The sequence below is a fragment of the Bos javanicus genome, chromosome 15 (genome assembly GCF_032452875.1).
Source record: "Bos javanicus breed banteng chromosome 15, ARS-OSU_banteng_1.0, whole genome shotgun sequence".
Taxonomy (NCBI): Eukaryota; Metazoa; Chordata; class Mammalia; order Artiodactyla; family Bovidae; genus Bos; species Bos javanicus.
In genome coordinates, this window is record NC_083882.1 from 3,493,947 (window position 1) to 3,507,102 (window position 13,156).

Consider the following 13,156-nt stretch of genomic DNA (forward strand, 5'->3'; position numbering starts at 1 on the left):
ACATGCGGTGTCTCCTTCGAACCTTTCCACACTCTTCCGGTTGGTGGTGGCTCATTAGTTCTGTATTCCTTATCAGAATCTCCTGTCATAAAACAACTCAAGCAAATGGTTACTATGGTGCCTGTCCAGGGTGGGCAGTTTCAATCAGTGTGCTTCCCCTAACAAAAATATCCTGCCATTTCCTTCTAGCTTGCAGAATTTCCACTGGAAGATCAGCTGTTAAACATATGGGATTTCCCTTGCATGTTACTTGTTGCTTTTCCCTTTCTGCTTTTAACATTCTTTCTTTGTGTTTAATCTTAGTTGTTTATTATGTTTCTTGGATTTACCCTTGGGTTTATCCTGTATGGGACTCTTTATGCCTCTTGGACTTGATTGACTCCTTTTTTCAGCTATAATCACTTCAAAAAATTTTTCATACCCTTTCTTTTTCCCTTTTACTTCTGGAACCCCTATAATTCAAATACTGGCATGTTTGATATTGTCCTGGAAGTCTCTGGTACTATCCTCAGTTCTTTTCATCCCTTTTATTTTATTCTGCTCTTCAGATGTTACTTCCACCATTTTATCTTCCAGCTCACTGATTTGTCCTTTTGTTTCAGACATTCTGCTATTGATTCCTTCTAGAGTATTTTTAATTTCAGTAATTGTTTTGTTGGTCTCTGTATGTTTATTCTTTAATTATTTTAGGTCTTTGTTAATTGATTCTGGCATTCTCCATTCTGCTTTCAAGGTCTTTTGTAATCTTTCCTATCATTATTCTGAATTATTTTTCAGGTGGCTTGTCTTTTTTCTCTTCATTTATTTGGACTTTTGTGTTTCTAGTTTGTTCCTTCATTTGTGCAGCATTTCTCTGCCTTCTCATTATTTGTTTTTTAAATTTATTGTGTTTGAGGTCTCCTTTTCCCAGTCTTCAAGGCTGAATTATTTCTTCCTTTTGTTTTCTGCCCTCTTATGGTTGATCCTGTGGTTTGTGTAAGCTTCATATAGGGTGAGATTTGTCCTGGGATTTGTTTTTGTTTTTCCCCTAATGGGCAAGGCTGAGTGAGTTGGTAATCCTGTCTGCTGATGATTGGGTTTCTAATTTTTTTGGTGTTCTTTTTCTTTAGATGAGGTTTCTTGCACAAGGTGCTACTGGTGGTTGGTTGATGCTGGGTTTTGTATTCAAGTGGTCTCCTTTGTGTAAATTCTCATTATTTGATATTCTCTCAGATTAGCTCTCTGGTAATCTAGAGTCTTTGTGTCATTGCTCCCACTCCAAAGGCTCAGTGCTTGATGTCCATTATATATGCAAGAATGCTGACAAGTGTCAATGAGAAACTTCAGAAAAATGCCATTTGTATGGACAGGAGCTCCCTGATGAGATATAAAAACCACAGGCCAGCTGTAAATTCAAGGTTGCTTCCCAAGTTGCCTGTCAATTTCCTCTCCTCCTATCAGCACTGTGCTGTGGATTTTCTCCATGTTTTCATTGGGAAGATGGTCACCAGCCTCAGAGATCTCTTGCTGAACCACTGCACTAGACTCTTTGCAGCCTTCTCTATCTGCAACGCATCTCAGCACTCCACCAAGCTGATCTTCTTACTCTTGTTTTCAGTGTCCTCCAAGGTACTTTGGACCAATGCAATCCTAACCCCACCAGTTCATGTTTATGTTCTTTCACAGAACATTGCTCATATTCTATACAAGTATACTCCATATTCAAGTGTGCTATTTTTCTCCTAGCAATAATTCATCTCCACTCTCTCACCATAGAAATTGAAAAGTACATGCCCTTTTGTCTAAACAGTCTTTTAATTTTCACTAAGAACTATGGGTCAGTTTTGCTTTTCTCTCTCCCTATATAAGCAAAGTCAGAGAAGACAAGGGCAACCCACACCATTACTCTTGCCTGGAAAATCCCATGGACAGAGGAAACTGGTAGGCTGCAGTCCATCGGGTCACTATGAGTCAGACACGACTGAGCAACTTCACTTTCACTTTTCACTTTCATGCTTTGGAGAAGGAAATGGCAATCCACTCCAATTTTCTTGCCTGGAGAATCCCAGGGACGGGGGCTGCCATCTATGGGGTCGCACAGAGTCAGTCACGACTGAAGCGACTTAGCGGCAGCAGCAGAATATAAGCAAAGTAACTTTGTTGCTTGTGAGAAAGCAAGGATTATTTTAACTAAAACATAAATGTATAATTCAACAGTAGGCCCACGGCTTCTATATGGTGTGAGTGGAATATGCAGTACTCTTTCTAAAATACGTCTATTCATGATACAATTCAGCTTAAGAGAAAGAGACACAATTAAATATTTGAATATAATAGCATTTCCCCTCAACACAGGAGCAAGCAAGAAAGATTTTTGTTTATGAATTCCAAAATATTATCCAAGCATATAATGATTAATTGTTGTACAATATTGTAAAGTTGATTATTTGTAAAGTTGATATATTTGATTTCAAATTCTCTATTAAAGACATAAAAATGATTAAGAATTTATTATCAAGCTAGCTATATTTAAATGGCTCATACAAACCCTGACACTTCCTCTCTTTAGTAGCTTCCTCTCCAGGAACGGCACAATGGAGCAACAGGAGAATCATAGTCATGTATGTTGCTAACCCAAGGAACAGGAGATGAATGGATATTACAGTTAATAATGGATAATTCTCCTTTCAGAATCATTTTCAGAGAAATCATCACACCTTTAACCTGTAAGACTCCCTACCCCAGTACACGTACACACACATACACACACACACACCCTTCTGTTTTTTCCTTGAAAAACAAGGAGCAGAGAGACAAGCAAAGATGGTAGGGCAAAAAGACCCTAAGATCACCTCCCCTCAAGGGCACACCAAAATTACAAATATTTACAGAACAACTATCAATTAAGAAGACCAGAACATATCAGAAAAGTTCTTTTGTAACTAAAGATATAAAGAAGGAACCACAATGAGATGAAAAGGAAGGGGATAGTCACAATATAGTCAGGTCTCACACTCCTGGGTAGCTGACCTGTGAGCAGAAGAATAACTGTAATTGCAGAGGTTCAGCCAAAGTCAAAAGGTGAGTGTGTTCCTTGTTGGGCTCTTCAGTTTAGGTGTTATGTACCTGGAAGAAGAGTTCTCAGAGTGTTTGTCTTTGAAAACCAGTGACCCTTACTTTCAAGAATTCCAGAGCACTGGATAACATCTATTAAAGGATGCTCACAAAATTTCATATGCTCAGAGGCAGGAGTTTGAAAAGATCTTGGATCAGACTTACTGTTAGAGAGTCTCTTACAGAGATAGGAAGTAACAATTCAACCTGAGGACAAAGACAGTTGTGGAAACCATTTTGGAGGGACTGAGTCTACCATGTAGAAATTGATTCTGGCAAGCACCATTTTAGAATCCTTCTTATAGCTTAATCAGGACCCTGATAGCCCTGGCCTGAAGGCCTATAGGTGTGAGTTCTGGAGTGCCACAAGTAACTAACTAGGCAGAGATACAACCCCATCTTCTCAAAGACAGGCAACTTTAAGAGCCCCTGAGCCCACAGCCACCATTGGGTACCACTGTTCACATTAGAGGGCCCAAGACCCAACCCTACACATGAGTGTCTCGGCACTAACCTGAGAATACCAAGGTTCTGTTGCCAGAGATCCTGTGACCCAGCCTATCCACCAGTTAGCCTGCACTAACCTCAGGATGGTGGATTTTGCAAGAGGGCATCAGGGGGCAGACACACTGAAAACATAATCATGGAAAACTAGTCAATCTAATCACACTAGGGCCACAGCTTTGTCTAACTCAATGAAACTAAGCCAGCTCCTGTGGGGCCACCCAAGATGGGTAGGTAAAGGTGGAGAGGACTGACAGAATGTGATCCGCTGGAGAAAGGAATGGCAGACCACTTCAGTATTCTTGCCTTGAGAACCCCATGAACAGTATGAAAAGGCAAAATGATAGGATACTGAAAGAGGAACTCCCCAGGGCAGTACGTGCCCAATAAGCTACTGGAGAAGAGTGGAAAAATAACTCCAGAAAGAATGAAGGGATGGAGCCAAAGCAAAAACAATACCCATTTGGGGATGTGACTGGTGATAGAAGCAAGGTTCGATGCTGTAAAGAGCAATATTGCATAAGAACCTGGAATGTTAGGTCCATGAATGAAGGCAAATTGGAAGTGGTCAAACAGGAGATGGCAAGAGTGAACGTCGACATTCTAGGAATCAGAGAACTAAAATGGACTGGAATGGGTGAATTTAACTCAGATGACCATTGTATCTACTACTGCAGGCAGGAATCCCTCAGAAGAAATGGAGTAGCCATCATGGTCAACAAAAGAGTCCAAAATCCAGTACTTGGATGCAAACTCTAAAACGACAGAATGATCTCTGTTCATTTCCAAGGCAAACCATTCAATATCACAGTAATCCAAGTCTATGCCCCAACCAGTAATGCTGAAAAAGCTGAAGTTGAACGGTTCTGTGAACACCTACAAGACCTTTTAGAACTAACACCCAAAAAAGATGTTATTTTCATTATAGGGGACTGGAATGCAAAAGTAGGAAGTCAAGAAACACCTGGAGTAACAGGCAAATTTGGCCTTGGAATACAGAATGAAGCAGGACAAAGGTAAATAGAGTTTTGCCAAGAGAATGCATTGGTCATAGCAAACACCCTCTTTCAACAACACAAGAAAAGACTCTACATATACACATCACCATATGGGCAACACTGAAATGAGATTGATTATATTCTTTGAAGCCAAAGATTGAGAAGCTCTATACAGTCAGCAAAAACAAGACCGGGAGCTGACTGTGGCTCAGATCCTGAGCTCCTTCCTGCCAAATTCAGACTTAAATTGAAGAAAGTAGGGAAAACCACAAGACCATTCAGGTATGACCTAAATCAAATCCCTTATGATTATGCAGTGGAAGTGAGAAATAGATTTAAGGCACTAGATCTGATAGACAGAGTGCCTGATGAACTATGGATAGAGGTTCATGACATTGTACAGGAGATAGGGATAAAGACCATCCCCATGGAAAAGAAATGCACAAAAGCAAAATGGCTGTCTGGGGAGGCCTTACAAACAGCTGTGAAAAGAAGAGAAGTGAAAAGCAAAGGAGAAAAGGAAAGATATAAGCATCTGAATGCAGAGTTCCAAAGATTAGCAAGAAGATATAAGAAAGCCTTCCTCAGCAATCAATGCAAAGAAATAGAGGAAAACGACAGAATGGGAAAGACTAGAGATCTCTTCAAGAAAATTAGCGATACCAAGGGAACATTTCATGCAAAGATGGGCTCAATAAAGGACAGAAATGGTTTGGACCTAACAGAAGCAGAAGATATTAAGAAGAGGTGGCAAGAATACACAGAAGAACTGTACAAAAAAGATCTTCATGACCAAGATAATCATGATGGTGTGATCACTGACCTAGAGCCAGACATCCTGGAATGTGAAGTCAAGCAGACCTTACAAAGCATCACTATGAACAAAGCTAGTGTAGGTGATAGAATTCCACTTGAGCTATTTCAAATCCTGAAAGATGATGCTGTGAAAGTGCTGCACTCGATATGCCAGCAAATTTGGAAAACTCAGCAGTGGCCACAGGACTGGTAAAGGTCAGTTTTCATTCCAATCCCAAAGAAAGGCAATGCTTTCTTTGCACAATGCTCAAAATACCACACAACTGCATTCATCTCACATGCTAGTAAAGTAATGCTCAACATTCTCCAAGCCAGATTTCAGCAATATGTGAACTGTGAACTTCCAGATGTTCAAGCTGGTTTTAGAACAGGCAGAGGAACCAGAGATCAAATTGCCAACATACGTTGGATCATGGCAAAAGGAAAAGAGTTCCAGAAAAACATCTATTTCTGTTTTATTGACTATGCCAAAGCCTTTGACTGTGTGGATCACAATAAACTGTGGAAAATTCTGAAAGAGATGGGAATACCAGACCACCTGACCTGCCTCTTGAGAAACCTATATGCAGGTCAGAAAGCAACAGTTAGAACTGGACATGGAACAACAGACTGGTTCCATATAGGAAAAGGAGTACGTCAAGGCTGTATATTGTCACCCTGCTTATTTAACTTACATGAAGAGTACATCATGAGAAACACTGGGCTGGAAGAAGCACAAGCTGGAATCAAGATTGCTGGGAGAAATATCAATAACCTCAGATATGCAGATGACACCACCCTTGTGGCAGAAATTGAAGAGGAACTAAAAAGTTTCTTGATGAAAATGAAAGAGGAGAGTGAAAAAGTTGGCTTAAAGCTCAACATTCAGAAAATGAAGATCATGGCATCTGTTCCCATCACTTCATGGCAAATAGATGGGGAAACAGTGGAAACAATGACAAACTTTATTTTGGGGGCTCCAAAATCACTGCAGATGGTGACTGCAGCCATGAAGTTAAAGGACGCTTACTCCTTGGAAGGCGAGTTATGACCAACCTAGATAGCATATTCAAAAGCAGAGGCATTACTTTGCCAACAAAGGTCTATCTAGTCAAAGCTATGGTTTTTCCGGTGGTTATGTATGGATGTGAGAGTTGGAATGTGAAGAAAGCTGAGCACCGAAGAATTGATGCTTTTGAACTGTGGTGTTGGAGAAGACTCTTGAGAGTCCCTTGGACTGCAGGAGATTCAATCAGTCCATTCTGAAGGAGATCAGCCCTGGGATTTCTTTGGAAGGAATGATTCTAAAGCTGAAACTCCAGTACTTTGGCCACGTTATGCAAAGAGTTGACTCATTGGAAAAGACTCTGATGCTGGGAGGGATAGTGGGAAGGAGGAAAAGGGGACGCCAGAGGATGAGATGGCTGGATGGCATCACCAACTCTATGAACGTGAGTTTGCGTGAACTCTGGGAGTTGGTGATGGACAGGGAGGCCTGGCGTGCTGTGATTAATAGGCTCACAAAGAGTCGGACATGACTGAGTGACTGAACTAAACTGAACTGAACCTCAGGAAAAGCCTCACTCAGTAGGGGGCAGACACCAGCTGCAAAATAACAGCACTTTTGAAGCATACAGACTCTGCCCACCCACTAATTAGCCAGATACTGCCCTAATAACAGGTTTTGACTCCATTCACTAATAGGCCAGCATAAGCTCTGTGACCACACAACCAATTATGTCTGGAACCAACTTCACCCTACAGTGATGCAACACCAGCTCTGAGATTCCTGGGCCCAGGAACAAGATCCTAAGAACTGACTCTTCCCACAAGTGGGCTAGCACCTATTTTCCCCAGCCAGTGGGTGGGCTATTGTCTCCTGGACACTGGTTCTGCCCATCAGTGAGCCATCACTAGACTCAGAGGCCCCTTCAGTTCCCAAGTCAGCTGCCTGATGACCCACACTCACCAATCAGCAGCCTCTGCATTAGGCAGAGACTGACAACCAACCAAGCCTATCAGACTGTCCACAACACTCTGCCCACAACAATAAAGTGAACCATACAGCCTACATCGGACAACCCTAGAACACATAGCCCTGGTGCGGAGACGGCAGTGTGTGGCTGGGACACATAGGACATCTGCTACAAAAGACCACTTCTCCAAAAATGGGAAAAGTAGCCTATTTATAAGATAAATAGAGATAAAAACCTATGCAAAAAAATGAGGGGGCTGAGAAACATATTCCAAATTAAGGAACAAAATAAAACCCCAGAAGAAAAAACAAGTAAAGTGGAGATAGGTAGTCTCTAGAGAAATAGTTAAGGGTAGTGATCATAAAGATTACCAAAGAATAGGAGAAGAATGTATGCACAGAGTTATTTAAAAGCTTTTAAACAAAAAGTTAGAAAATTTCGAGAACAGTTAATCAGAGATTGACAATAAAATAACTGAAATAAAAAATACACTAGAAGGACTCAACAGTACACTGAATAGTACAGAGGAAGGGATCAATAGGCTGGAAGACAAAGTATTGGAATTAACTGACTCTGGACAGAAAAAAGAAAAGAGAGAGAATGAAAAGAACTTAAGACAGTTTACGAGACCTCTGGGACAACATTAAGGAGACTAATATTTACATTATAGGATCCTGGAAGGAAAATAGCAAGAGAAAGGGCCTGAGAACATATTTGAAGATAGAAGAGCTGAAAACTTCCCTAACTTGGGAAAGGAGACAACATCTAAGTCTGGAAAGCACAGAGATACCCCTACAGGATTAATCCAAAAAGGAGCACACAAAGACACATTGCATTTTTAAAATGAAATATTAAAGATAAAGAGGGAATATTAAATGCAACTAGGAAAAGCAACAAATGAAACAGAAGGGAACTTTCATAAGGCTATCAGTAAATTTTCAGGAAAAACTCTGCACACCAGAAGGGAGTGGCATGACACAAAGTGATAAAAGGAAACAACTTCCAACTAAAATATATTTTGCAAGACTCTCACTCAGATTTGATGGAGAAATCAAAAGCTTTACAGATAAGCCAAACTGAAAGGGTTTAGCACCATCAAATCAGGTTTAAAAGAAATGTTAAAGAGATTTCTTCTAATCAGAAAAGAAAAGGCCACAACTAGAAACACAAAAATTATAAAAGGAAAAAATCATCAGTAAAGTAAAATATGCAGTAAAGGGAAAACGTCATCCACACACTATCAAAGCTAGTAGGAAGTGTGAAATATAAAACTTCTAAAATCAGCTATATTCAAAATAAGAAGTGAAGGGTTAAACAAAACAATCAGATGTAAAATATGACATCAAAAATGTAATTGGCGGGATTTTCAAGATGTCAGAGTAAGATATGAAGATCACCTTCCTACCCACAAATACATCAAAAATATATCTGCAGGAGGAACACTCCTACAGAAAATCTTCTGAACATTTGAAGAAGACTCCAGACTTTCAAAAAGACAAGCTAATCCCCAAGGAATGAGGTACAGCAAAAGATGTTTAAAAAAAAGAAAAAAAGAGAGAGAGAGGAAGAAAGGAAGTGGGATAGGGACCTGCACCTCAGGGAGGCAGCAGTGAAGAAGGAAAGGTTTCTGCATACTCAGAAACCCCCTCATGGATGAGGGGATAGCTTTGGAACCTCAGAGGGGAGCACAGCAACAGGTGTTAAGAAGGCAAAACAACTCGGCACAGAGATCAGTGCCAACCAGAACTTCACAGACTGAAAGGCCAATTTGCACTCATGCTGTGGTGAGCGTTGGCTGGGTGCTGAGGCTCAGGCTTTAGGGGTTAGACCCCAAGGAGAGGATTGGGGTTGACTCCTCTGACGATACTCTGAGGGGGCTAGTATGGAACAACTGAGAGGGGCCAGGAAGAAGCTTGGGCCTCCCAACCAGAAAAGAGATCATTGCCACTAGGACCCTTTAAATCCACATACTCACAGGACCGTGCCTTCCCAAGGGCCGTGGGTGGGATGTGCTGCAGCTATGGACTGCAACCCCAGAGAGAAATATACTGTCTGGGTGCTGCCAAGGCCGCCATGAGTACCAGAGGTGGGACTAGTGGCAACTGCAGCTTTCAGTCCCAGAGGAGGGAACGCTGGCCTATTGGCCACCATGAAAGCCTGTGCGAGTGCCAGAGGTGGGGGACAAGACCCTGCTGTGATCTTGACCCCAAAATTTGCAACTCCCAAAAAGCTGTGAGTAGGCACAGATCACTGCCCACACAGCTTCTTGAGAGCCTGTGCAGCTTGGCTTGGAGGAGGGATCCACTAAATGGGGCCAACTCCCCTTGGGGGAGCACACTACCTGACTCAGACTGTAGCAAGTTCCTATAGGCTTCAGCTGCAGCAGACACTCCCACACAAAGACCAGGGGCTGTGTGACCAAATAAGAGGAAGCAAATGTGTTCCTGTAGGTGCAATGAATTAAATCCCCACAATTAGCTTTAGATTGTGGATTCCTAGGGCAACTCTGGACTTTGGAAGCTAATACAAACTGGAGTAAAGCCATATCTGAGTCTGAGCTGACTACACACCACCCACAACAGGTCCAGAGACCTTCCTAGAAATACTGGAGCACTTTCAGAGTAGACAGATTGGCTGGAGTTCACTGTGTGGTGAGGACAATGCAGGACACAGGAGGACATTCTTCTTACTACCACTCTTTCTATATTTGTTTTTGTCTCTTTTTTTGTATTGTTCTATTATTGTTCATTTTATTATTCCACTATTTTTATTTTTTCTTACTTTTTTCTTTTTAAAATGCATTTATTTATAAATAAATTTATTTTATTTTTTTCTATTTCTAGAGTATTCTTTCACTATATTGTGTTTTCTTCTATGTTTTCTTTTTCCTTTTGGTAGTCTAGTTTTTAGTTTTTCACTATGGATATGTTTATTGGCTTGAATGCGCTCTTCTTTTCTGGTTCCTGTTTTTATTTTTTCCCCTTTTTTTTTTCTCTTTGTGAGTGTGTGAGTTTCTTTGAGTGTTCTTGTATATTGAGTGTTTTTTTCACTGTTTTGGGATTTTGTATGTTCTTTTTTTGTTTATATGTTTATTTGATTCCTTTTTTTTTCTTTCATTTTTCCTTTGTATCCCTCTTATATCTTTTCTTTTTTTGTTCTTTCTTTTCTTTTTTTCTCTATCTCTTTATTTCTCTCTCTCCTGTGGTGTATGGTTTATGGAGTCTTGGTGTTATAGTAAAGGGTCAGGCCTGTACCTCCAAGTGGAAGACCCAAGCTCAGGACATTGGAGCAGCAGAGAACTTTCAACCCCATGGAATATTAATGTGTGATAGTTCTCCCAAAGGCCTATATCTAAACACTAAGATGAGGTCCCACCCAAAGTCCAGCAAGCTTCAGTGCAGATGCTTCATGCTGAACCATTAGCAAAATAGGACTCAAATCTGAAATTTAGCAGACAGTCTTCCCAAAGACATAACAAGCCCACAGACATTCCAAAACACATGACTGGGTGATCACTGCTCTTTAGAAAGACAAGATCCAGCTTGGCCCACCAAAACAGAGGCACCACTCAACCCAACCAGGAAACTCTTACCAGTCACTGGTCCAACTCCACCCACTGGGGGTGGACTCCACAAATAAGAGAAACTACAACCTTGCAGCCTGCAGAAAGGAGATTCCAAACACAATAAATTAAACAAAATGAAAAGACAGAAATATGCAGCAGATGAAGAATCATCATAAAAATCATAAGATCAGGCAAATGAGAGAAAGAGGCAGTCTACTTAAAAAGAATTCAGAGTAATGATAGTGAAGATGATGCAAATATTGGAAATAAAATGGAGGCAAGGATCAAGACAATTCAAGAAATGTTTAACAAAGACCCAGAAGAAATAGACTAGACAACCAACAATGAACAACACAATGACTGAGATAAAAAATACACTGGAAAGAACCAATAGCAGAAATAAGGCAGTAGAATGAATAAATGAGCTGGAAGATAGAATGGTGGAAATAATTGAAGCAAAACAGAATGAAGAACAAGAATGAAAAGAAATGAGGATAGTCTTAGAGACCTCTGGGGCAACATTAAGCATACCAACGTTCGAATCAAAGGGGTCACAGAAGACGAAAAGAAAAGAAACAGTATGAGAAAATATTTGAGGAGACTATAGTTGAAAAATTCCCTAACATGAAAAAGAAAATAACCACCCAAGTCCAGGAAGCCCAGAGAGTCCCATACAGGATAAGCCAAAGAGAAACACACCAAGACACATTTAATCAAACTAACAAAAACTAAACACAGAGAAAAAAATATTAAAACTAGTAAAGGAAATATAAGGGAATGTAACATATAAGTGAATTCACATATAAGTAACATATAAGGGAATTCACATATGGCTAACAGCTTATCTTTCAACAGAAATTCCGAAGACCAGAAGGGAGTGACAGAATATACTTAAAGTAACAACAACAACAAAACCTATAAAGATTAATCTACATGGGAAGGAGATTATATGGAGAAATCAAAAGCTTTATAGATAAGCAAAACTTAAGAGTATTTGGCACCACCAAGCTAGTTTTAAAACAAATGCTACAAGAACTTCTCTAGATAGGAAGCACAAAAGATAGAAAAGATCTACAAAAACAAACCCAAAACAGTAAAGTAAATGGTAATAGGATCATACATATTAATAACTACCTTAAATGTAAATGGATTCAATGCTCCAGCCAATAGGCACAGACGGGCCTAGTGGAAACAAAAAAAATCCCCTATAAATGTTGTCTATAAGACATCTACTTCAGGCCTAGGGACATATACAAAATGAAAATAAGGGACTAAGAAAAGATGTTCCGTGCAAACAGAAATCAAAAGTAAATGGGAGTAGCAATACTGATATCAGATTTAAAAAAAAAATAAATAAAGATTTTAAAAATCATTGCAAGAGACATGGAAAGATCAATCCAAGAAGATATAATAATTATAAACTTTTATGAACCAAACTTAGGAGCTCCTCTATACATAAAGCAGATGCTATTAAAGGGAAATCGATAGTAACACAATAATAGCGGGAACATTAACACCCTATTCACACCAATGGACAGATTATCCAAAGAGAAAATTAATAAAGAAGCACAAGCCTTAAATGACACATTGGATCAGATGTACCTAATTCATATCTATAGTACATTGCATCCAAAAGCTATAGAATTCACTCCCCACCCCCCACCCCCAGTACACATAGAACATTCTCTAGGATAGATCACATCTTGGGTCATGAATCTAACCTCAATTAAAAAAAAAAAAAAAAGACAAGCAATTGAAACTGTATCAGGTCTTTTTTTCTGACCACATAATTAGATATCAACTGTGGGTGAGGGGTGGGGGGAGAAGGAGGCTAAATACTACTTTTCTCAATAACCAAGAGATCACTGCAGAAATCAAATAGAAAGTTAAAAAAAAATGCTTAAAAACAAGTGACAATGAAAACATGACAACTAAAAAACCATGAGATGCATAAAAAGCAGTGCTAATAGGGAAGTTTATATCAATACAAGCCTACCTTAAGAACAAGGAAAACATCAAATAAACAACCTAACCTTATATCCAAAGCAACTAGAAAAAGAACAACAATAACAGCAAAAAACTAGTTAGTAGAAGGAAAGAAATCAGAAAGATTAGGTCAGAAATAAGTGAAAAAGAAATGAAGGGGATGATAGCAAAAATCTTTAAAACTAAAAGCTCATTCTTTTAGATGATAACCAAAATTGACAAACCATTACCCAGACTCA